We start from the raw sequence: 27,045 nt of genomic DNA on the forward strand, positions 1-27,045 counted from the left end.
CAATCTGTGATCTCGGAGACCTGGAAAGTTCCAGAACTTGGGCTCACAGACCTCGAGGGGCAGGTTGTGCTGGAATCAACCAAACGTGGCAGCCTGACTGACTAGCTTCCTGCTTTCCAACTTCACACGGAATGCCTCTTCGTGTAAGGGGGACACAACTCCGTGCCCGTTTCTCCTCCACCAACACCTGCGCACAGCTGAGACCACGTGCCGGTGGTGCTGTGTGAGGAAGCTGGTGCTCTGCCCGAGGGTGTGTGAACAGCAGCAGCCACCTTGGTGTTGAGGAAATCCCAGGCCTTCCAGTGTGAGAGAAGCTGCAGACGCCATCCCTGGTGGGTGCCGTCACCAGGGAGCTGTGTTTACTACTCCTCTGTCCTGATAGGATCCAGGCTAATGCACCTGTCTGCTTTTCCCGACAGGTCCTTCCTGTCCCTCCACGGGACCAGGAAAGTGGCCTCAAGTTAACTTCCCTTCAGCGGCCTTTTCCTTCTGTCCCCCTGGGAGGGGCCTGCCACAGTCAGGTGGGGGGAGCTCCCACACCCCCACTGCCTTCCCACAGGAATACTCGGTTAGACACACCTGTCTTTTTACATAAGTTTAAGAAAATAGATCACTTGCTCTATGGTCCCCCCTGCCATGGTCCCTAAGGCTACAGTTGCGTAAACAGTGACAAGAAGCCACCTTAAAGCAAACATATGCGCGTGCGTGCACACACACATACACACACACACACACACTCAGACATGCATACACACATATATATATATACACACATACATACACACACATATACAATACATGCATATGCACATACATGCATACACACATACACACATATATATATACACATACACATATATACACACATACATACACACACATATACAATACATGCATATGCACACACACATGCATACACACATACACATACATATATACACTTACACACATATGCAAACACACACATATACACATCACACATATGCATGCACACACACACATACACATATGTACACACACACACACACACACACACACACACACACGTATGTTCTATGGACTTTGTACACAGACATTTTCCCGTTACACATCCTGTTTCCCGGTGGGTAATCAGAGACCGAGGCTGCAGGTGAATTGCTCAAAAATCCCCTGGGCCTCTGTGGTCATAAATCTCAGCTAGAAGGAAAGATTAATTGTATTATGGAGCAGAAGAAATAGTAATTAAAGACACAATGAGGGGGCGGCTGGGAAGGGGTGCTCCACAGTGCTGATGAAGGAGGAGGAGGAATCAGGTACTGTCATTCCTAACAGCTTGGGCTGGGCAGAGGCTGTGAGCGCAGCTGGTGGGAAGCAGGCCTGCTGTCAGTCACTGTTGGAGAAGACAGAGCTGTGAGGTGTCACCTGGGATCACAGTCAAAGATGGAGGAGAGTCCTCCAAGGCAGATGCTTCAGAGTCGCAGCGCAGGGAGTGGTTTTCCGGGCCCTGGAATTTCTGTGGCACTGAGATAGCTGCTCTGCCCCTCCCTGGGCTGGGCCTCTAAGATCGGACCAGTCCTACCTCTGTGAGCTCTTTCAGACCTGCAGAGAGTGAGCTGGCTAAAGTTGGCCACCTCCCGGGCCGGATGCCCCACTAATGCTCCAGGGCAGTGCTCCCAGGCCGATGCCCTGCTGGTGCTCCAGGGCAGTGCTCCAGGCTGAGCCAGCCGGCGGACAGCATGGAATGCCCTTCCAGTCTGCCCAGCTCATTGTTCTCATTGCTTCTTTTGCCTCTCTTCCCTTGCTTTGGCTGTGGTGGACTTTTCTAGGGGCAGCCCCTCCCTCACCTTCTTCATCCCTTTCCAGGAAAGGTGGAGCACGGTTAAGGGACTTGCGTTGTCAGTATGTGCAGGAGAGTTGGGTTCCCTTGGTGGGGAGGGCATCAGCATCTCGAGTCCTCTGGTGCCACCACACCACACTGGCATTTCTCTCTGCGGCGCAGCATGGGAGATGGGCCACAGCTGGCTGGGACCAGTGAGCTGCCCGAGGGCTGCATGGCCACCCTGCTGGCCACAAGCTTTGTTGTGGCACCAGAACTGGCACTGCCTGATGGATAAGCTGTCTAAGCCCTTACCCAGCCCCAGCCTAGCAGTTTATACCTCATGCACCAAAGCTCATGGGCTGGGAGAGACATCCACTAAGAGAGGTTTTCACAAGGTTTGAGCGCATGGATCTCTGGGTGCTCCAATCCCCATCCTTGACCTTGTGAGACCATGGAGGTCTGAGCACTTGACTCCCATAAACAAGCTTCACTGGCCCAAGCACTGCCTCGTGCCCTCGGGGTCAATGGGAAAGGTTTTGGTTAAAATTTGCTATTAGGAAATGAAAGGGGCAGGTGGTGGTGGTGGAGAGGCAGCTCAGTGGTTAAGAGCACTGACTGCTCTTCCAGAGGTCCTGAGTCCAATTCCCAGCACCCACATGGTGGCTCACAACCATCTGTAATGGGAGCTGATGCCCTCTTCTGCTGTGTCTGCAGACAGCGACACTGTACTCGTCTACATATAATAAAGAATCTTTTTTAAAAGGAAAGGAATGAGGTGTGAGCTTATAGCCTGGGCACTTGGGAGGCAGAGCTGGGAGGTTCACCGCAGGCTACACACCAGCCTGGACTGCAGAATGAGACCCAGGTACAGAGAGGAAAGAGGAAAGGAAGCTCGGTGAAATCTAATCCGATCATCTGTGGAGTGGCTTCACTGATACCATCCGTTCCGTCCAGAAACACTCACGTGGAGACTTTCTGAAAATTCTTTCCGAACTCAGCTTGTTTTGGGGATGATGAGAATTGTGGATTTCTCCTTCCACTTTACCAGGAGCTCCAACTGAGACAGGAAGTTGGTCAGTCCCCGTGTGGCACCACTAGACTCTTGGTCTTGGTTTTTCTTTTTTCTTTTCTTTTCTTTTTTTGCCCCGAGTCCTGGCTTCGTATTCCTACTGCAGCATCATGTGATGTTATGAGTGAGGTAGAATCCGTTATGGGATAAGACAAGACAAGCTGCAGACAATTGGGCAGAGGGGCATCAGGCTCATCCTGCCTGTGGCCTGTCACTCCACGCCACATCCTCCTACCTGAATCTGAATGAGCCGAAGGGCCACGTACGATGGATCATGGAACTGCGACTTTCTGAAGTAAGTCATGGACACTGGCATTGCAAGATCCCTTATGTGGCCCCTCTACTTCACTGTGCACATACGGCTCCTCCCTGTCCCCACCTCAGGTCTCCCCTTGGCACTCCACCTTCTGGGAATGGTCACTACTTCAGACTGTCAACCAATGGTCCTCAAAGATCTGCCTCCCTCTGGGACTATTATTTGTAATGCCGCAATCACTCTTAGAGGCCACAAGTTTCCACCAAAGGGATGTGGCATCATCTTACCCAAGGATAGATTTGCCTCTGAGAGTGTCAACGCTTAGCCACATGTGGTGGCACTCTGAGAATAGGCTCTGTTTCCTATTGGATGATGCACACAGTGGAGGAAGGGGAAGGCCATGCCCTGCTGGGCCTTTCTGGTAGGTAAGCACAGGTTGTGGGGCTGGTGATCCTGACCAGCCACTGCCACAGCTTGGGTATGGTTTGAGGGACGAACCCAACCTGCACAGTGACAGAGCATCTCGGCCATCGGTGCTGCTGCTCTGGGGTGTGGCTGCCGGAAGTCACTCTGTGCCACTGCCCAGCTGGGACTCTTCAGTCACTAGGACTGTCATCCAGTAATCGAGCAAAAGTCTGAGAAACTGAAAACCTTCATTTTAAGTGACCCTGGCTTTGTCACTAACCGTCCCCACCAGCTTTGTCACTGACTGTCCCCACTAGCTTTCCATTTGTGAGATGCGACACATCAATAAGATAAACTAAGGACTGGGGTGGCAGAGCATTTATCTAGGAGGCTCAGGGCTCTGCGTTCTACCCCCAGTACTCACCCCTCCCAAAAGAGAAAAAATATATGGGCTTTCTCCCATTATTAATAATGGAGAAACACCTTTAAATTATGTAAAAATAGCATTGTATTTACTGTCATGTTTGTATGTTGCAGCATAGCTACAGCGGCTGGACGGCAACACACAGGAGTTGCTTCTTTCCTCCACCAACTGGGACCTAGGGATTGAATCCAGGACATCAGGCTTGCTGGCATCTGGCCTGCCCAAGGAACGTGTCTTTACTTAAAAAGGGGGTGATAATACCTACAGCAACACACAAACATGCATCTTTCATGGACTCATTGATGGCAGGACACTAGGATCAGTGGCGTGGCTGCCGCACATGCAGGGACCCATGCATGCACACGCACACACATGCACAAGCACAGGCGCAAGCATAGGCACACACACACAAGCATAGGCACACACATGCACACACACACACACAAGCACAGAGACCCATGCGTGCACACACACACACACAAGCACAGGCATATACACACACACGCACACACACGTACAAGCACAGGAGCAAGCACAACACACACACACAAGCACAGGCATACACACAAGCACAGGAACCCATGCATGTACATGCATGCACACACACACACACACGTGCACAAGCACAGGCACACACACACAAGCATAGGCACACACATGCACACACACACACACACAAGCACAGGGACCCATGCGTGCACACGCACACACACAAGCACAGGCATACACACACATACACCCACACACACGCACACACATGCACAAGCACAGGAGCAAGCACAGCACACACACACACACAAGCACAGGCACACACACACACACAAGCCCAGGGACCCATGCATGCACACGCAAACATACACACACACACACACACATGCACAACCACAGGCGCAAGAACAGGCACACACACACACAAGCATAGGCACACACATGCACAAGCACACACACATATGAACAGTCCTCTTCTCAGCATTAGGCTCATAAGTCTGAAGAAAACATCTGCCTGGGTCTGCTGGGAAAAAACCCAACATTCTACAAAGACCTGTTGATCGTGGACTTGAATTGCACCTAAGTTTTAGAGCACTGTTCGTTTCCAAAGCCCCTGGCTCCTCAGTGTTTCATTTGTTGTTGGACAAAGGGATCGTGGTTAGACTATCACTGAAACCACTCACAGAAGTGTCAGCCACTGAGTGATAGATTTTAGGACAGAACCACTCGCTGCTCCTCACTTTGTCCTGGGCACTCTGCCCTCTGAGTCCTGTGGTGGCAGCGGCAGCAGCAGGGGGAATCCAGCTCTGCCTTATGTGTGAGAAACAGATGGTTCCTTTAGCAGAGACTGGATGAGGATGGCAGGGTCTGCCTGGACCAGAGGGAACCCTGAAAATGGCCATGCCAGGCCAAGAGGACGTGACTTCAAAATGACTTCACTTTGCAAATTCAATTGCGAAGATGAAAGCGTTGAGTAGCGAGACTGGAGAACCTGCCTTCAGAAGAAGCCGTGGGATTTGAAAACCTCCCTTTTAAATCAAATCGGATTGAGAATTCAAACTCTGATTAGAGTGACACTCGAGCTGTCCGTGATCACTCCTGCATTCTGCAAGTATACGGTACATGGGCTTCTACTCACAGCAACATCAACAACAGGTTACAGAGCAGAAGGGGACCGATCTGTGAATGTCCCCGTTCGATTGGGAGGGGTCTACTGGGGACCAGAAGGACCCTGTGGTGGGTTCTCTTGTGCCCGAGGGGATGGGAGGGACCATAATGTGGGCTCTCTCGTGCTCCGAGACTCCGAGCTCTCGCGCACACTGAACTGTCCCAAACATTTGCTGGCTCTGGACATGTCACAGCCTAGTGTATTGGGAGGGGATGGATTCCTGTCTGCTGCTCTGACTGTCCCTTCAGGCCTAGCGGTCTATACCCTTGTGTCTAGCAACCAATTTTTCCAGATACATGGAAGTGAAGGTGCTATCAACCCTGCCCGCGGCAGCCGTGGAGAGCGCTGAGACTGTTCACCTCGAGACCAAAAACCGACGCCCTCTCATGCTGCTGTGGCTTTCTTTGACTCTGTCTGTCGTACTCAGGGACAGTGTGGCAGACCCAAGGGTGAACGTAATGACGTGTGTATAGTCACAAAAGTATTACTTTTCAATTCTTCGTGGCAGGCAGTAAAGGCTCTGACTAGCACTCATCCTTCAGTGTCAGCACAGCCATCGCTACTGCCACCACCATCCTGATCCCCACCATCCCCACCACCTCCATCATCACCATCCTCAGCCGCTGATGCCAGCAGCAGCGGCAGCAGCAGCAGCAGCGTCGAACACAAGGCCTCATTCACACTAGACCTTTGATGCAGATCCCCAGACTCTATCAACCATTCTCAACATATGCCCTCTTCCTAGCTGCTGTTGCCAGCGCTGCTAATAAAAGCATTTGTTTCCCAGCCCTACCCCACACCCTTACAGTCAAGGCTGGTTGAATGGCACTGCTGTCACCAGTGGGTCTCAGAAAGGCCTTAGCTCCTCTGGCACAGTGGGACAGGAGCAGTTTCCTTCTGGATGGCATAATGTGTGGAGCATCACAGCCACCCTGGTGTCTGTGGCCGAGGCGAGCAGGATCGGAGGGAAAGGAAACACGCCTTTATTTAAGCCGCCGCACAGGAGGGCTGGATCGTCTGTTGACAACTGGTGAAGTCCAGCTCACACTTATAGGTGGAGGATGGGGACGGAGAGCCACCTTTTTCAGGGCAGCTGACATAGGGCCGTGCTTCCCTTGGTGGCACAAGTCTCCAGCATGCAGTGGCCACTCTGGAGGGACCTCAGTGGTGGTCATTGCCGTCTCTACCTCTGCGTCATCACTAGCGGGGACATGCTGTCATTAATCATTCATTTTCCAGATGGAAAACGTGAAGTTACAAGAAGGGGGTGGCTTAGCTGAAGTTGAACAGCTGGTTACCGTTAGTCCAGACCTGTTTCCCATCTCACCTCCCTGGAGTCAGGGTCTGCCAAACCTCTTGAGTGAGGAACACCTGGATTTATCAGGCTCGGTTTGCTCTGACATAAACTGCTGAGCAACCTTTAAATGTGAACACTCGCTGTGTTACCACCGGGCATACCATGAGCAGAGAGGGTCACCGTGACAACCCTCAGTGGCAGGTGTAGTAATACCCACCCATACCCGCTGCATGGGTGAGCTCACTCCAAAGCTGCCAACGGTTTTCTGAGTCAGAGAGAGAGAGAGAGAGAGAGAGAGAGAGAGAGAGAGAGAGAGAGAGAGAGAATGCCTTCGCCTTCTACTTCAGTAATGCGAAACATATAGATGGCCACGGAGCAGGCTTGCATCAAGAGATCTGTATTTCTTTGATGATGGGCCTCTTATCTGCAGTCGATTTTTACAGGACTGCTTTTGAGAGAGGATTATCACCAGTCATTAATAAGGCACATCAACCAGCTTAGCGGTGATTTAAAAAAAATCATTAGTGAAATTTATTCAGTATAGAAATATGTTCATAACTAATTCAGAGATGCCTCATCCATTAAACAAAAAAAAATATTGTTGCACAGCTCATTACAAGAGGCTGGGGGAAGAGACAAAGGGTGAGTTTTCTCTTACGAGGCATTTGCATAAATTAGTCGGAGAAAGCCTCCTCCACTGAGGGCTTTGCGCAGCACATCCCCATGTATGACGATCCTGAGAGGATCAGGGAGGCAGAAATTAGACAGCGGCAAAGTGGCTGCATGCGCTATTATGGAAAGACACAACACCCATGAGGCACGAGACGGCAAAGCAGCCTGCGCTGGTGCAGGGACGAAGCTGTGCTGGCTGACTGCGGCACTGGGCCGGTGGCTCCTAATTGGCTAGACTCTCCCAGTTCCTAGAAAGAGCCTCCAACTCTGATGACAGTTCTGAGCCACGGGGAGCTAGTGAAGAGCCAGTGTGTCCTCCAAGGAGCAAGCAGCCTCTCCTCAAGAAAACAGTCACAGGGCCTGTCACTCTGATGGACGGACACAAGTCACAAGTGTAGCTTTGCAGGGGCTGGCACGAGACTGACAGGCTCCAGTCCCACCGTGCCTGAGCTCTGGCATGCCCCCATGTGATGGGTCGATGGGGGTAGAGTAGAAATAGACACTGGGTTTCAAAGACTAGCCAGAGGCTTGGAATGTGAAGTGTCTTTAATCATCATATTGGTTACGCTAGGATACTGTTTTATACCGTTTTTGATATATGTAGTTAATAAAAATCCCAGTTTCACTCCATTTTACCTTTAAAACTTCAGGTACTAACAAAAATGTAACTTACAAGGCTGGGCTGCTCATTGTTCCCCTCAGCATTGTGAATTGAGGAAGAGACACACCCTCTTCTACACCCTCCTCCTCCTCCACACCCTCCTCCTCCTCCTCCTCCACACCCTCCTCCTCCACACCCTCCTCCTCCACACCCTCCTCCTCCACACCCTCCTCCTCCACACCCTCCTCTTCCACACCCTCCTCCTCCACACCCTCCTCCTCCACACCCTCCTCCTCCACACCCTCCTCCTCCACACCCTCCTCCTCCACACCCTCCTCCTCCACACCCTCCTCCTCCACACCGTCCTCCTCCACACCCTCCTCCTCACCCTCCTCTTCCTCCACACATCTCCTCTTCCTCCGCCTCCTATCCCTCCTCTAGCCCTGATTCTGGCCCACATCAGAGCCTGTGCCAGCCTTTTTGGTACTAACCTGATTTCTCAGGGTTTGGCTCTCTAGGGCTAGATCCTTGGCCTACTCAAAAGTCCCGTAAACAAGGGGGTTGATGGGAATTATTTCAGTTGACCTGTCATTCTAGCAACCTGCTTGACCCCAGCAAACCTCAATTTGCCCAGCTGGGTGGCTAAGGGGAAGACTCGATCATACTCGTGGGACCAGCCTTCTGTCCCCTGTCCCCTGTCCCAGAGAGGAGCACTAGAGCTGTGTGTTGTATGTGTGGAAAGGGCCAGGGTGAATGCTTCTTGATGACAAGGGCTGAGCTGTGTGGGGGGAGGGAGAAGGAACAGTAGCTACAGAGATTACAAAGCAATGTCCATCTGTCTGCACAGCCAGATCTACAGGGCTGAGAACCGTGCCAGAAATCTGTGGGCTGGTACTGGTGGTCCAAACACGACCCAGGCTCCCTCTGTAGGCCTTTCTGACCCCAGCTTGTTCTCCGATGCTTGACAACAAGCACAGCAACTTGGTGGGTGGAGGGCTCTCCTAGCTCCTGGTTCTAGTATTTCTTGGCTGTGTGATCCCAGGGCCAGCTGTCGAATCTCAAACTTTAGTTTTTATTGTTTGTAAACTGTGGCTATCATGGCCCCTGTAACACAGCAGGAAGATGGGGTGCATGTGGTTCCCTTGGGGGTGCCCGGCATGCCTCACTTCAGTGGAGAAGCAGTGGCCAGGCTCTGTGGGTCCTGGTGATGGTGGTGGTGTGCTCATGGGGGATGCAGACTGAAGTTCTTTTCAGCCTAAATTTCTAATAAGCTTTTGGAGGACAAGTATGGAGACCAAGGCTAAATGGAAATGTTTGCACAAAGGGACAGTTCTACCGCCTGGAGCAGCTTTGGAACGTGCAAAGGTCTGACTGGAGCTCTTGCTGAGAAACCCGTGTTTATGTTAATTCAACACTTGGTCAAGCCTAAGATATCCAAGCTGCCCCTTTCCCAGATTTAGATGGGTCTGCCTCGCACCCCAGGATGAGAAGACGACCTGTGGCCATGCCCAAGGAGACTCAGGCTACCATTCTGGAGAAACAGGTACGTAGGCAGTGCCTGTTTGGTGAGCGTTGAATCCTCAGTATCCAGGGGGATCACGCACCTCCAAGACCCCTGCAGATCAAGTCCCTGATTCATCAGAGGATCTGCATGGACCTCGTGGCCTCTGGAGATGACTTGTGCTGCCAAGGTAGGGTAAGTGCTGTGTGGTTAGGGAGTAAAGACCAGGGAGGAAGTCTGTGTGTTTCACTTCAAGGTTGACGATGTCTGTGAACACGGAACCTGTCAGACCCACTGTTCCGCACTTGGTGCTGGGGTGGGTACTACTCCACACCTTTTGAGAAAGTTTTATATGGTAATTATGTTTACAAGTGTGGATGTTTCAGAATGGGGAGCAAAAACTTTTCCCAGGAAAATATTGTTATCTAAAATTAGTTTCCTGGTGAACTTTTGGGAACACGAGGGAACACCATGCAGTAGCTGTGGATACACCTGACCCTTTCTATGCCCCAGCTTTGTCTGTTAGATTAACTACAGCCAAGGTATGTCTCGCAGACAAGGCTTTAGCACGGTGCCCGGAAGACAAGAATGCATCCATCCGTCCTCTCTGTTTTCTTCTGTCCCTGGCTAATCCCTGAGGTTGTGTGTTGGAAGAAGACGCATCCTTGACTCAAAAGACTCAGAAATTTCGATTTCTTGTATTTGTGTCTTTTATGCCAAAAATGCTAAGAGATGGATCGTTGGTGTCGTGACCTCTAGGTGATTGTAGTTTTCGAGATTCACGTTTCAAGGACAAGGTTATCAATAACCATCACAGAGAGCAGGGAGGCTTGAGAAGATACAAACCCAGGAGTGTGAGCTCTTCTGTGTGAGCAGCCAGGGTAGTAGCCACCAGAGATGCGTATCCCTAGGAGTGGCCTAGAGACAACAACATGCAGTGTTAGGCCTGCCGTCCTACAGCGCTGCACATTTTAATCAGACAGCGCCCTTGCTGTGGAGAGAGGCACATCTAACCTCACGGTCCTCAGGCTGGCGGCTTCAAGATCCTTGTGCTTTTTACTGTGACTCTGACACTGCTGGGCAGTGGGTCACAGGCCAGCAGCATCCAAGGGCGGGGCCGTGTCCAGCCCTTCTGTAAACAACTAGAGAAGTACAGGTTCTGCTCAGGCTGCCAGCAGGTGAAGAGCTAGGAGACCTCACCAGCTCTGACCTCTGGTTGAGACTGCAAGAGGAAAAGGAAGCATCTCCAGGTGTCACTACAGCAACTAAGCTCTGGATAAAGGATGGAAGACTGTTCTCAGTTCTGGCGCTGGCCTTCCAGGACCGTGGCCTCCTCCCTTTCTTTTTACTTTGAAGTAATTGGTTTCATAGGGAGCTGCAAAGACAGTGTGGGGACCTTTCTGTTTTCCCAGGACAGACACCTATGAGGACGCTGGGGTACCACTCAGTGTCTTGCCACCAGTGAGTGACGGCTCCAGCTGCCCTGAGTCCTCGCCAACACTTGGTGTTGCCAGTTTTGTCCGAGCCTGGTTTTTGGTGCTCTGCACTGACGGACACCTCATGTGCTTATTAATAAAGCAGTCCACACTGCACCTCATGAGAGAGCCGGACTTAAGCTCTCCTCAGCTGATGACTCCTGGCACAGACGCAGGTGGAGAAAGACTCATCCTCCTGGAGGAGGAGGGGACTGGGAATTTGACTGTGCTCCAGAGAATATATACACAACACAAAACGGACTACCTTTTTTCTCTCCGGGGACGGGGTAGGAGGGACCAGGGGCAGATGCGGGAAGATTAGGAGGTGAATGTGACTGGGGTGCATGATGTGATATTCCCAAATAATCAATAAAGAAATAAATGAGTAAAAAACTAGCCCACACTGTTTGCTTTTCTACTGTTGACTCTGTCTTCTTCCCTGGTCTTGCAACCGCCCTTGCCCGTGGTATAAAATTCTTTCGGCGTGTTTTTAAAGCCTATTCACCAATGTTCTGTAAGGATTTATAGCTGGTCGTCAGGATGGCTCAGTAAAGGAGTCTGCCACACAAGACTGGCATCTGGAGTCTGATCCCTGGCACCACGTAAACGTAAGAGGGACAGACTCCACAGAACTGTCCTCTCCCCTCTGTGAGTAGCATAGGCTTGACCGAGGCACACACACCACAACCGTCACACGTACAACACTACAATAAATAATACGGTGTTTATACACACATTCGGCCTTGCATTACAATGGCATGGGCTCCGTAGAAGAGGTTGGGGATTTCTCCTTCAGTTTTCTAGGAGAGTGATCCACTCACATTGACTTTCTACGTGTTTCATACCTTGATCCTGCAAAACCATCGAGCCCTGACTGACATACCTTTTTGAGGGGAAGTTTGACTATGAACTCAGTTTTCTTACGGAGTTCAACATTACTTAGATTACTGCTTTAAAAATAACTGGTCGACATTTTTTCAGCTGACAAATGTCTGTGTGCACCACTGTCCCTACTTCCTGTGTGTGCACCACTGTCCCTACTTCCTGTGCAGAGGTGGTGTGCACCACTGTCCCTACTTCCTGTGTGTGCACCACTGTCCCTACTTCCTGTGTGTGCACCACTGTCCCTACTTCCTGTGCAGAGGTGGTGTGCACCACTGTCCCTACTTCCTGTGTGTGCACCACTGTCCCTACTTCCTGTGTGTGCACCACTGTCCCCACTTCCTGTGCAGAGGTGGTGTGCACCACTGTCCCTACTTCCTGTGCACAGATGGTGTGCACCTCCCCTACTTCCTGTGTGTGCACTGTCCTTACTTCCTGTGCAGAGGTGGTGTGCACCACTGTCCCTACTTCCTGTGTGTGCACCACTGTCCCTACTTCCTGTGTGTGCACCACTGTCCCCACTTCCTGTGCAGAGGTGGTGTGCACCACTGTCCCTACTTCCTGTGTGTGCACCACTGTCCCTACTTCCTGTGTGTGCACCACTGTCCCCACTTCCTGTGCAGAGGTGGTGTGCACCACTGTCCCTACTTCCTGTGCAGAGGTGGTGTGCACCACTGTCCCTACTTCCTGTGTGTGCACCACTGTCCCTACTTCCTGTGTGTGCACCACTGTCCCCACTTCCTGTGCAGAGGTGGTGTGCACCACTGTCCCTACTTCCTGTGTGTGCACCACTGTCCCTACTTCCTGTGTGTGCACCACTGTCCCCACTTCCTGTGCAGAGGTGGTGTGCACCACTGTCCCTACTTCCTGTGTGTGCACCACTGTCCCTACTTCCTGTGTGTGCACCACTGTCCCCACTTCCTGTGCAGAGGTGGTGTGCACCACTGTCCCCACTTCCTGTGCAGAGGTGGTGTGCACCACTGTCCCTACTTCCTGTGCACAGATGGTGTGCACCTCCCCTACTTCCTGTGTGTGCACTGTCCTTACTTCCTGTGCAGAGGTGGTGTGCACCACTGTCCCTACTTCCTGTGTGTGCACCACTGTCCCCACTTCCTGTGCAGAGGTGGTGTGCACCACTGTCCCTACTTCCTGTGCACAGATGGTGTGCACCTCCCCTACTTCCTGTGTGTGCACCACTGTTCCCACTTCCTGTGCACAGATGGTGTGCACCTCCCCTACTTCCTGTGCACAGGCAGTATGCACCACTGTCCCCACTTCCTGTGCACAGATGGTGTGCACCTCCCCTACTTCCTGTGCAGAGGTGGTGTGCACCACTGTCCCTACTTCCTGTGCACAGATGGTGTGCACCACCCCTACTTCCTGTGCACAGGCAGTATGCACCACTGTGCACTGTCCCCACTTCCTGTGCACGGGCAGTGTGCACCACTGTCCCCACTTCCTGTGCACGGGCAGTGTGCGGCATGGCCCCCATGTCCCTCTAAATGCCTGCAGGTCAACAGCGGTGCCCTTCACTTCATTCCCAGTATTCCTAACTCATGTTTCACTGCAGAACTGTGAACTGTGTCGACCTTTTCAAAGAGCCAGCTTTTATTTTTATTGATCTCTGTTTTTTGTCCTTCTGTTTCCCTATTTGCTCATGGGCTTTGGGTCACTGGTTTTTGCTTTCACTTTATAATGTCCTTTCTTCTGGCCTGTTTGCTTTTCTGGTTTCTGCGGGGGTGGCGGTGGGGGAGCAGATGATGGACTCGAGATTTTTCCTCTCCTAGGATCACAATCACCGTCATTACTGCTCCAGCCGGGCCCCACGCATTCTGATATCTTGTTGCTTGCCCTGGATTCAACATATTCCTCCTTTCCCTCCACGTTCAGAACAATGGGTGAGGTAGGAATGCTCCTTAGGTTCTCAGGGTTTGTGTAGCTCTACGGGGACTGAGGTGCCCTAAGGACTCCCTGTCCATCACCCGTTTCCTGCCTCTTCCACTAGAGCAGCTTTTCTTTGGACTTTATCTTTCTAGGAAAGGGAGTCGGCTATTTCTGGGTGTGGGTGTGAATGAGCTCCTGCTCTGTGTGGCAGTCACATGTCACCATTACACCCACTCACAAGATGATAAAGTTTCTCAGGCTGGCGAGATGGCTCAGTGTGTAGAGTGGCTGCTGCCAAGCCCGGAGACCCGAGTTCCAGCCCTAGGATCCACATAGCAGAGGAAGAGAAGCAATGCAAGTTGTTCTCTCACCACACACGCGTGCCCATGCACACGTGAGCGCATGCAGTGACTCAGGTCTTTACGAGGGTAGTAAACGTTCTTAACTGTTGAGCTGCTGCTCCGGCCCTGAGAGTGTATTTTAGAACTGCAGCTCTCCCCCAGTGCTTTCTGGTGAGCTTAATGCAGTCCCTGGAATAGATTGTAGCATGGGCCAGACCGTCACAAGCAAACAAACGTCTCGCACAAAAATCATCATGATCTCAAGATACTGTCAGAGTTGTTAGAACTCGATTTTATAAATGTTTAATAATGCAAAGGGGGTGGGTGGGCTGCTACACTCTAGGGGGAAGACTCCAAAGCCTGTCAAATGTTCCAGTGGATCCCTCACTGCCATAAATTAAGCAACGAAGCCAAACAGACGTTTACAAGTTCATGTCCAAGGGGAGTCGAGGAGCTAAGAAGTGAGAGCGTACAAGAAGGGCCTGATTGTCCCGTGTCCCTAGCTTTGCGTCTCCATCGAAATGCCTGCGCTGCCAAAGCCTGTGCCTCCTTGAAAAGAGTTGATGGCAACCTGAGGCCAGTGACACCTTGGCTTTAAACAGTTTGGGAAAACCCTGCTCATTGCTGAGACCAAAAATTTTGACTGCAGATAAGCCCCAGCCGGAACGTGGGGAGGCCCTGTGTGCCGGCCGCAGCCGCCGCATCCTGAGCGTCTGCCACTAGGCGGCATTGCGTCTCCAAACTGCACACAGCTCGGTGTGCATTAAAGATCTGATGGGGCTTGTATTCCATTAGGGGGAAATCAATATTGTTGAACTGAACTCAAAGGTATGAGCAAAGAATAAAGGGTTGTTCAAATAAACGGGAGATAGCGATGACCGTTGGTTCCCATACACAGACGCGGAAGTGTGGAAGCATGAGACTCTGCATCCTTCTGTGCGCCCCTTCCTTTCCCCTGGCTTTGGGAAGGGATGGGAGATATGAGGGGATTAAAGACCGAGAGCATCAAGATGCCGCCCCGCCTTCTGTGAACTGCCCCTTGTCCCGAGGGATGCGCAGGCCCCAAGGGGCTGGTGCTGGGGGCAGGGATGAGCTAAACCAGCTGGAAATGTGCCTCCAAGCAACTCACGTGCTGACCTGGAGCAGGAAAGGTGTGCAAGGCGGGGAACATGGAAGGAAGTGCAAACAGCATGGGGTGGAGTGTGAGGTGACAGAAAACAAAGCCTGCCTGTGGGTGGCAAGCAGCTTCTCCTAGTGCCTACTGAGCTCCGCTTCTGAGGACTATTCACAGCTCAGGGAGACCTGGGAGGACAGACAGACCGTGGGACAAAGACAGGATGCCCCCACCACAATCTGTTCTTGAGTGAGCAGAGTGGGTGAGGTTGGCTGTCAGAATCTGGGGCTCTGAATGAAAGCTTAGTGGAGTTAGGTGGCTCCCTCTGCAGGAGGGAGGAGAGGCAGCCTGCCGGCCTGAAGCCCCTCCTGACCCAGCTGTGAGCCAGCTTCTGCAGTTCAAATTCCTGTCTCTGAGCTGAGGTCCCTGGTCGGTGGGGTCTCCAGTCTCTGCAGTCCTGCAAGCTCTAAAATGTGTGATCCTCCCATATCCCCAGGAAGGTCCCTTTCTCCTCCCAACTTTTTGGCTTTCTGTCCCCGAGCTTACCCATCTCATCGCTGGTTTCACTCACAGAGGCTAGAATCACACAGCCAACTATATCCACCCGGATGATCTGTGTAGAGAGACCCACACACAACATGCCAGCCATGCCCTGGGAACAGTTTGGGAAGGTGGTAGCTAAGGAAAGGCTCTTGTTCCTGGGGAGACCTGAGTGTGGCTCCAGTTACTTGGGGCACCCTAAGCAGCGTGTAACCTCCCTATCCATCAGGTGTAGGGTAGCTGCGGGGTCAAGATGAAGCTGGGAGCTGCAAGGTCCCACCAGCATGAGGTGGTCTCGAGGGGGTGGGGTTCTTAAAGCAGATCCAGCGGGGGTGGGGGAGAATGGCAGACCTCTGATCTGAAATGGCTGCATGTGGCCCTGTCTAAAGAAGCGTTTAATGTTGCTGTGAACTGAGGCTGTTCACATCAACCCACCAGATCGCAGCCCCCAGGGACATCTGCTTTCAGGCTGTCACTCCCTCAGAGGACTTAGGTCAACCCGAGTGCCACACAGCATCCCACTAAGAGCGCCAAGGCTCAGTCCTGTCTATCAGCCCTGCCTTCTGGGTTCCCCCGAATCATTTCACAGGCTCTACACACACAGCACAGCCACACTATCCACGGCCCAGATGCTCTAGAGATGGCTGTAATCTTCTTAATAAAGGCAGGTTAATTAAATACATAACTAAATAGGCAGGGCTTTATAGCCCTTTTACTTATTCATGTAAACAAACCTATAGGTCAGAAATATGCATTTTTTTCAGGTCAGATTCCTAAGACTTGGGTTTTTTTTTTTTGTTTGTTTGTTTTTTGCTTTTTGTTGTTTTTTTTTTTTTTAACTTGGAGAAACAGTTACCGGAATTATTTTTCAATTATGGGTTCATTAGCATGGCCCAGAAATCTAAGGCTGGAATTAATTTTTTTTAAATGCGGAAGAGGAGGAAGAGGAGGAGGAGGTGTCCTGTCACTAAATAGCCTGACACATTGTTGACATTAAGTTTCCAGACTGTGGTTCTATTGGTTGCCAAGGAGTAAAGAGCAATGTCGGCATTCGATCCCAAGACTGGAGTGCGTCTGTTGCTGCTTACATCCTGTAGTTAAAACTGGTTCCTCGATGTGAGACTGCCCGCTACCAGCAGATGCTCATGTGCCCAAGTGAGGCCACGGGAACCTTCTCCCCAATTTAACTGGTCAATAAAAGGCTAGAACCTGTTATTGGGCTGTGGAGAAAGTAAGACTGGACTGGAGGTTTGAGAGGAGGTTCCAGGTGAGGGGAGGGAGGAGGAATCGGCCATGGTTCAGAACCCCATGTCAGGGAGAAATAGCAAGTAACAAGGGGCTTAATGACCAGGTAATAAGCTAGAATAGCCCTAGATCTCCCAATCTAGGCATCTGGCTTATAAATAAAGTACCTGGATTGTGTGTCTTTCATAGGGACATATTAGAACAATAGTTCCAACAATTCAAGACCAGCTTTCTGGACCTTACTCCATCCCTATAAAAGAGGGCTTTCTTGACCACGCCCCGCACTCGCTCTCTCGCTTCTGTCAAGTGCTGCTCTGTTCAACCTTGTGCTCCTTCAGGTCTTGTGCTTGTTTTAAAACACGAGCAAGAATGTTGCTTTCTTCACCCTTTTCTCATTACATCTCAGACACAGTTGATACAAAGTCAATGAGTGAAGGGGCAGGCAGGAATTGTTTGTGTCTCATGAAATGCCCCTGGCAGCGGAGCCACTGCAAAGCCAGCTGCAAGGCGTCCACTTTGTAATCCTTTCCATGATCCCTGTGGCCGGGCACCCATGAGTGAACTGGTCACAGGGTGATTTGTTGGTGGTTCTGGTAAGAGGGGAAAAAAAAAAAAGCAGCTGTCTGCTAGAACAGGACTCTGCAGCTGTATCTGTGATCCTCTGCACGCCTACGGCTGTTGTTTCCTGTCAACTACAGCCTCAGGGGGAAGTCTAGGAATCTGGTCAGATGATTTTGCCTCATTTTTGCCATAGGAAGGACAATTCAATACCAAGACAAACTCCCCCAGTGCCTCAGACATTCAGTTCTGCGGCCACTAAGCCCTCGTGACTCACCAACGAAGCCACATCCACACAGGGAACAGTCTTTTCTGTGCTGTGACATCTTTTTGTCATTTAAGTGATTTGCATTGATAGTAGTAGATTCTGCCTCCAGATCTTTCTGACATTGCTGGGTGATGTCCTAATAAAGATGGGTCAGCACGGTGCCTTCGGTGCACAGGAGGTTCCCTGAGGCTTCACAATCACCGCCCACTGGACACTTTCCCTGGGGTGCCTCTTGCGGTGCACTGAGAGGGCAGATGACTGCTTTATTCAGATAGGAAAGTGCCCAGTGGGTGTTAATCAGCACAGGCTGGGGCTGAAATCACAAATCTAATACAGCTATTCTGCCTGGTTTCAGGGGTGGGGTGCACCTGCTGGAGGACAGGGCAGGATTCTCTCTCTCTCTCTCCCTCCCTCCCTCCCTCCCTCCCTTACTCCCTCCCTCCCCCCAACCCCGTCCATCCCTCCCCTCCCCCCACCATGCACATAAGCACAGTGCTGTTGACCCACCCATTCTGTGCTTTTATGGTCACCCAAATTCTCTTCCTTTGTCAGAACCCATCCTGGTAACAGCTTGAGCAGTGCAGCAGTCATGCTATGAAATGACTTGCAAACCACAGACACAAATATTTGGGCCAAGAATGTGGAATCCACTGCTGTCACATTCCATTATTTCTGGTGGAGCAATTCACTAACATTTTGGAATCTAGATCATAAATTATGCAGAGCCTCAGCAAAAGAGCTGAGAACACAAACTGCTGTAATAAAACTCCTGTTACTGGAGTCGTAAAAAGAGAACAAAGAAAAGGCAAAGAAGAAAAGCAGTGTAGGACTTCCATGCCTCCCTCTGTCTACCTCTCTTAACCATCCACAGAACAGCCATCACTGGGGCACACCGGCATTCATTCAAACACTGTCATTCTAGAGTCCCCACAACACAGCAGGCCTTCTGGAGGATGCTGGAATGTTGTACATACACCTGAACGTCTGCCCATGCCTGGTACTAGGTTGTGGGTGTGTGGGGGTCACTGGCCTCTGGGTTCATTGTGTTGGGAGGTGTCACAGCTATCAGTAAAGAAGCTCTGTTTTGCAAGTGGCCTCCCAAGGAACAGACAATAGCAGAGTCTCCTGTCTCCCAGCCCACTGAGCTTGGTCTCCCAGAAGAAAGACCCCTAAGAATGGGGGTAGAGGGTAGATAGACAAATGGACAAAATGACCAGTGGCGGACAGGTCAGTGTGTATGGTCACAAAGGTCAGAGTGGCCATTTCACCAAAATCCCTTATGAATATCAGAAAGCTGGGCCACTTTGAGGGCACAGGCCTCCTTGTCAGTTACAGCAGGGCTGGAAAGCACTGCTTTTCCTGTCCCCGCAGGGAATCTATCACTTGGCAACCATTCAGAACGTTAAGGCACACCGCAGGTAAGCCAGGCCGAACTGTGGGGGGGTTGTGGGGGGGGTCTCCCGGGCTTCAAGGCAGGGAATGTGGAAGACACTCGGCAGATGCACTGATGCTCCTGAGCTTGTTGCAAAACGTGTTTAGAAGCAAACAAAACAAGATCACACAGAAGGTCCGGAATGTTGAGACAGGGGGAAAAAGGACTCGTGGTTTAAGCCATATAAGGGAAGAAAGTTATTTTTTTCACTAGCCTGGAAAGAAACTTGTAGCAAATCCAGGACATAAAAGGAGCTGGGTTCTCTCATCTGGCTAGGCCAAAATGGTCAAGTTCTTCTATTGGGGTTTTGTTGTTGGTTTTGTTTTGTTTTACAAAGAACTACTCTGAATACCGCCCCTCCCCAAAGCCTTGGCATCACCTGGGAACCAAGTGAAGGGCCAGATAAGGGAGAAACCTGGTGGCTCAAGCTCACTTCCAGAATGGGAGGTCTCACTCAGTCCTTGCCACATTTGCTGAGCCTGCACTGGGGGTCTACCCGCACGCCCACCCAGAGCTCCTTAACCTTGTTTCACATCTGATGTGACTCTCCCCAGACCACACAGCTCCATGCTACAATTCAAACCGGGGCAGGTCTGGAGCCAAGACCCAGGTTTTCTGTCCCTGGCTGCCTCCCACCCCTCCCCTCTACACCCCTCCCCTCCCCTCCCCTATCCGTACCCTACCCCTGCCACACTCCCACCCAGGCCTAATTGTAGAAATGATTTCAGATTTTTTCAGTAAGGTGCTCTGAAGTCACCAGTGTGAGTTCAGACAGCTAGTGCTGTTCTGTGAACTCTGGGGCTATTGTCATCTTTCTTTAGTGAGGATCTTCTAGAAAGTCAAAGATGCTGGCAGTGGACGCCCCTTACTCAAGTCTGCTAATTGGGTTGAGTGCAGACATCTGCGAGCCTATTTTAAAAGAGACAAATCTATGGGCATATAGGAACAGCGGTACTATTTACTGAGTGCCGTGATCCTGCTAGGCGCTCCTCATCGATTCACAGGGTGTCGAAGATTAACACCCTGAGAGAGATTGGCATTGAGAACTCAAGAGGCATCTGAAGGGGAGCCCTGACATCTGCAGGGCTCACCGCCCGCAGGGACTGGCAAGCAGACCCCTGCAGAGGTCTCCAGTAGGCAGGCACAGATTGCCCATGGGCACTGGAGAGAGCGATGTGGATCTGAGGCGCCTTGTAGAGCCATGGTAGTTATAACGGAATTGGCAAGGAATCTAATGCTTTGCTATGAACCTGGCAACCTAAGTTTGCCTACTTTTGAAGACCCTACATATGTGTGACGCAATGTGGTGGAGGTGACAGGGGTGGGTCCTTATGTGCCCGGCACCCATTCATCACAGGCCGCTGGACACGCAGGGCAGGTCACCCACATCACCTTTGAAACTGCTCTTGGAGAAGTCTCCCTTCTCAGAGGAGCAGAACTAACTCTTCAGTAGGTTGGAAGTTAGTACATACGATACATTTAGTCCTGGCCGTTCTCAGCAGGGGAGGGGTACCATACTTATCCCCATTTTACAAGGGAAAACAGCAAGGACACAAAGTCAGCTGGCCATCAAGAGCCCCAAGTCTCTGCTGCCACTAAATCCTCTTTCTACAGTGACCTCGGCCATGGCACAGCACACAAGCCCGGCGCTGTTTTGAGAGTGAGTTGTCTGTGCATGGGTGGCAATCAAAACGAGAGCTCGACACGTGATTCAAGTCGTTTGTCTTTCTACAGGGAGGAGAAGAGCAGCCAGCTCAACAGGAGCACTCAGGACTCAGAAGCCATCCCGGGGGATGGAGGCTGCAGAAGGGCTTAGGACAGACTCCATTGCCACGTCACAGGGCCCCGTGTCACAGTCGAGAAGTTTGTGGATTCTCTGCAGGCAAGAAGGCAAACGTGATGTCTTTCTCCATCAGGCGTGTGAGAAGTACCAGAGCTGGGAGGCAGACAATGCCAGCTCGCCTGACGGAGCCACGACCTGCGGGCCACCATCTGTTTTGCTAAGGCGACAGTCTGGAGTTCCTGGTTGAACTCCAGGTCTCCTTGCTGTGGGGCTTCACCAGTTTTACTGAGTCTCGGAGTGGATTATAGGTCCCCCCAGAGCACCCCCAGCAGCTGGGCCGCGTTATAAGCTGTCTTTGTCTTATTCAGTGTCCCATAATGGATTTGCTAGAACATGCCATCTGAATCAGGGAAATGCAATTACTGACTGCCGTTGCTTCCAGTAAGTGGCCAACTCTGCCAATCTGGCTTAAGAATGTAGCCCGTTAAGCTCAGCCATGGGGGCCGTTCTGACGAGGGCCTGTTCCGCAGGCGCTGGGCACACGGCAGGGCCCTTGTCCCACTTTTTAACTGCTTTTGGAGACGTTCTGAGTGGCACCAGTGAAATTTTCCCTGGCAAATGAAAGTGCTCCCTCCCCAGGGCAACTGGCTCTCCAGCAGGATGGGGAGGGAGTATTTCTACACACCCAAGCCACCTAGAGCTCCCATTCAGCAGCCCGAGATGCCTGGAAGTCAAGTGGGGACACGCTGAGTCAGCACTAGTGAGTAAAAGTTGCCTCCTGGCTTCCTTCCAGTTCTGGGGGTGCACGCTCTGCCACAGAGAGTGCCTCAGGAGGGGCCTCTGGAAAGCGACTTTCCGAAGTCACCATAACATTACTAATTATGCTGAAAAGAGTCTTAAACATGGAGTCTCTGTTAATTCCACTTGTGTGTGTGTGTGTGTGTGTGTGTGTGTGTGTATGTGTGATGGTTGCACTGTGTGTGTGTGTATATGTATGTGTGTGTGTGATAGTTGCACTGTGTGTGTGTGTGTGATGGTTGTGTGTGATGGTTGCACTGTGTATGTGTGTATGTCTGTGTGTCTCTCTCTGTGTGTGTATGTCTGTGTGTGTGATGGTTGCACTGTGTGTGTGTGTATGTCTGTGTATGTGATGGTTGCACTGTGTGTGTGTGTATGTCTCTGTGTGTGTGTGTCTCTGTGTGTGTGTATGTCTGTGTGTGTATGTCTGTGTGTGTGTGCAATGGTTGTGTGTGATGGTTGCAGGGTCTCCTGGTGGAGATGACAGTGAGGACCACAGGAAGCCATGCCAGACAAATGGGCTCACTTTCTGGATTTCCTAGTGGCTGTGTCACGCTGCCCTCATTCCTTAGGCATGCCGGTTGAGCTTTCTTAAGATGCTAGCTGTCTTTTCAGGGGGCTCAGTGGTAGCGTCCACAGCTCCAGCCAGGCTTTAGACAGCCGCAGCCCTTCCCCACGCTCTCTAGGGGACCCGGACACCTTCCTGGTCTTTGAGGCTTCTGTCCCTGATGGCTCCAAGCCTGCGGTTTAAGTGCAGTACTGAACGCTGCGTAAGAAGCTGCACCAGGCATACACTCGGGCACTCAGTAAGTGTCGTTTCTTTATTCAGAGCCACTTCAAAGCTGTGTGGAGCTTCCACAGAGGCCTTTTCATTTTTCTTTTGTGGAACCTGTTATTTGAATACCTCAGAAGGCAAAGCGGGCACCGGTTTCCTAAGGCTGGATGTTAAACACGGGAGAGAACAGACCATTAAGTTCATGTACTTAAAAGAAGGAGCAGTGTGCTATCCTAGTGATTTTCTTGTCCAGAGTCATAAATATTAGCACTCTTCAAACTCGCACAAAGGCTCCATTGTACCCACGCCTTGAGAACTTCTTGGATCGAGATCCAAAAGGTTAATTTATTATTTAGTTACCTTGCTAATCAGACTGTCTTATACGGCTGTAGGGCAAAGGATTGTATAAATGGAGGAGAAAAATCTGCTTAATTTAGCACTACTAACTGAAGAAATAAAATTAAAAGGGTACGATAAAATCCGGTTGCTGCCTGATGCTCTATTTCCCAAGCTTGTCGTATATCTACTTCATTTCGAAGGTTTTAGGTTGGGTGGAAAGCTCGGTGAGGTAAGGGCACTTTTCGTGCAAGCATGAGGGCCTGATTTCAAATACCCAGACCCCATGTGAAAAAAAAAAACTCAGCATTGCTGTACACACCTGTGAGCACGCACTGAGAGAGAGACGGCGAATTCCTAGAGCTCGCTGGCCACTGGCCTCGCTCCAGGCTCAGTGAGACCTCACCTCAAAGGAATAAGATGAACAGCTCCAGAGCAGGACGCCTGATATCCTCCTCGGGCCTCTGTGTGTGTTGGGCACGCACACCTGAACATGTATATGCCCACGTACTGTCCCCACATCATGTGATACACTACGCACACGCGACACATGTCATGCTACATGTTCAAGATGCACCGCATGACGTATCACACGCACTGCATGCACTCCACGCAGTACAGCATACATACAAATTAAAAAGCTGAAATAAAAAGTTTGGGCTAGAGAGATGGCATCAGTGTTAAGACTGCGTTCTGTTCTTGCAAGATGCCCCAGGTTTCCGCCATAACCTCCCGTAACTATGGCTCCAGGGAACCTGATACCTCCGACCTCAGGGACACCCATACTTACCTACACATAACCCATGCACACACACACACACACACACACACACACACGATTTAAAACTTAACAAATATTTAAGAATCAAGGTCAGCTTCACACACATTCTCTTTCCACAGAACAAATCATGGCATTGGAGTCTTTTAGAGTTGGAAGGAGTGTGGGGATGGTTACACCAAAGACAACGTCAAGGTCCACGACAGAGTGTCTGGGAATTGCTGTTACCCCGGCATGAGCCTTTTAGACGCTGGGATCCACAGCAGGACGGAAGCTGAACTGGGGTACGAGGCACAGGCGTGATCTCGGTGAGCAACAAAGAGTGAAAGAAGTGTGTGATTGGGACTGGTTAGTGCCTGGCGTTTCCCAGCATGCTTAGCTACTGTCACATCTGCCCCATTAAGACAGACAGACACTGCCATGGCTTTGCAGTCCTCTGTAAACACACAGTGAAATTTATTTGCCGCTGTGGAGGCCTGAGGGATGAGGCCTTCGCACAGATTAGCGGGTGAAGGGGTGGTGAGGAGGCGGGCTGCAGGGTGTGCTCTATCTTCCTTGGTCCAGCCATCCTCAGCTTCGCCATTTTAGAGCGCAGCCAAGGAGGCCGTCATCAGATTTATCCCCTCGATTTTAGACTTCCCCGTCTCCACAATGATGAGCTACACCAACTTCTATGGTTTATAGTTTACACCGTCTGTGTGACGCTGTGATAGGAACAATAGGCCAACTACCATACACACTCATTTGGGACCAGGCATTAGCACTGGCTGAAGAGGACACCAACAAGTGTAAGACACACACCACCAGCCTCAGGATACACGACGGAGCAAGGAGAGAACCATGCTGCTTCATGAGCACCATGTGCACAATGTCTGACAGGTGGAGGTGAACCCAGGCGCCTCTAAGCCAGTTTTTCTGGCTTCCGGGTAATAAACGAAATAAGGAAGGCTTTAAGCTCCACAAGGAAGGATGGTATCTGGTGAGGAAGATGTATGTGGTGTGCGGAATGCCAGAGGCTTGGGGAACACTGAATTGGGTTTGGGTGAGTGGCAAGAAATAAACTCAGTCTAAGTCTGGCACCTTAGAGGGGGAAGGGGTCAGTGCTCATTCCTCAGGGGACTCTGAAATGGCAGCTGAATTCAAATGTCTGTCTTTCCCACACTTGGATGGCATTTGAGAAGAGTTCTGGGATGCTGAGGGCTGCTGGAGAAATGAAAACGGCAGGTAAAGGACTTTGGCTTTCCTCCCGGGGGGCAGCGGGGACCCAGAACAGGGTTCTGAGCATAGATATGATATGATGAGATTGAGCAGTGGGGAGTTTCTACAGGGTTGCCATGGCAACCCTGTGGAACATGATCTGAAAGAGCAGGCGAGGGACTAGTGCGGAGAAGCTCTTGCTAGGGACCCAGGCAGGCACCGCTGAGCCTATGATGCTGGAGCACACATTCAGACTGGATTTGGGAGGGGAGCTGCTGCATCTGGGCTTGGAGGGAAGGAGGTGGGGATCCTGGGATGGCGTCTGTGATCTCTGCACTGTGCTGTGGGCACTCTGGTACTACTCTCAGGTCAGGACAGATAGCGTTGAGTAGGGAAAAGAGGCTGATAGGTAACTTAATCAGAAGTTAGACCTGGGTTTGGGAAGTTGGGGTGTGGAACAAAACCCACAAACACAAGTGAGATTGGTATGTCTGAGATCCCCTCTCTTTGCCCTCTTTACCTACCTCAGGATTGTGTGTGACAGCCCACATATGCAAGGACCTGTATCCATCAATGGATGGATAAGGGCAGCTTGTATGAAGCCTCACAGGAAGAAGAAATCCAGTCATTTGAGACAACACAGATGGACCTAGAATTGTGATCAATAAAATGCCCTGAGCGCAGAAGATAAATGTTTTACTCATTGCATTGTTGTTGTGTAGACCCTGGTGAGGCTGGACTCTCAGAAGCTGAGAGGAGAACGGTGAGTCAGAGGCTGGAGGTGGGCAGAGGTGTCCGTCAACGCATGACATGTTTCATTAGACAGAAGGAAATTCTAACATTATACTATACACTATGGTAACCGTGGTTAATAATTATGTGCTGTATATGTCAAAACTGTAAGATAGTAGATTTTGTCTGCCCTTATCACAAAAGTAGGTGAGGTGTTATTAACCTTCTACAATATATACACAGCTCAGATACAATGTATCAGTCATATATATATATATATATCTGATATTTATAAATAAAAGGCTAAATAAAGAAAACAAGAAAGTAAAGTGTTAGATATAGTCAGAAAGATATAAACACATACAGCCCAACAAATTTTACGTCAGGTCAGCTCAGATGAGAGAAGGTAGCAAGGTACTCAGTGGGCAAAGGCTCCAGCTCCCACAATTGGTGACTGACTGAGCTCATGCTGCAACCCCCACAGTGGAAGGCTCTCTGACCACCATGTGTGGGCTGCAGCACACACCTTCCTACCCCCATCCATTCCCCCCAAAACAGACCAAAGCCATGCAAAATGACTTTTAAAAAGGAACAAAACATTGTTAGGGGAGCTGGTATGTCTTTACACAAAGGGTATTGGTACAGACACACCACAGCTGAGAACTCTGCAATCTCTCCTCTAACGACTGCTGGCCTCACAGTGCTACATCAGGAGACCCTTAGAGGCACTCCAAGCACAATAACTCACTATGTCACCTCCAGACATCAATGCACACAATCTTGGTGCTGTTATTTCAATGTTCTCAGGGAGAAAAAAAGAAAGGAACCAGTCAAGAGCAAATTCTTCTAGAGTCAACCAAAACTGTTGGTCTTGAGGAATGAACCTGAGATCCAAAAACAGAACCACAAGACTTTGGAACAAAGCCCTCCGATCTTGCCTGAGCTCTGGGCAGCCATAAGGGTCCAGCACACAGAGCCCAGAACAGCAGATTCCACGGCCACACTTGCCTTTCCCACTGTTGGCCAAGCCAGGGCTGGCTACACAGGTGTTGCTGCTGGTGCTCAGAGACTGGCACGTGTGGGAGGTGCAGGTGCCAGGTGAGGGCAGCAGGAGCCTGAGCTAACAGTGGGACTCCAGCTCACAGGCTGCTTCCAGGCAAGCAGGTGCTCAGAAAAGGGACACATGGGAGGGGCTAACAGGAAGGGCGGGGCCACCAGGGCAGAGCA

General features: G+C 50.9%; 1 protein-coding gene and 1 long non-coding RNA gene across 7 annotated transcripts in view; one reads left to right on the forward strand and one right to left on the reverse strand.

Moving 5' to 3' along the window:
* Nucleotides 1-27,045, reverse strand: part of Ttc28 (tetratricopeptide repeat domain 28) — a 440,646-nt gene that overhangs the window by 71,217 nt on the left and 342,384 nt on the right. The gene's annotated exons all lie outside the window — the stretch shown is intronic.
* LOC102553561 (uncharacterized) lies at nucleotides 21,531-25,839 on the forward strand. Of its 2 annotated transcripts, XR_005492095.1 has the most exons (4): nucleotides 21,531-21,962; nucleotides 24,012-24,197; nucleotides 25,071-25,113; nucleotides 25,616-25,839. It is a non-coding gene; the product is annotated as an uncharacterized LOC102553561 (long non-coding RNA). The 2 variants fall into 2 exon arrangements; XR_001840734.2 differs by having other exon boundaries at nucleotides 24,012-25,113.

The sequence above is a fragment of the Rattus norvegicus genome, chromosome 12 (assembly GCF_036323735.1).
Source record: "Rattus norvegicus strain BN/NHsdMcwi chromosome 12, GRCr8, whole genome shotgun sequence".
Classification (NCBI taxonomy): Eukaryota; Metazoa; Chordata; class Mammalia; order Rodentia; family Muridae; genus Rattus; species Rattus norvegicus.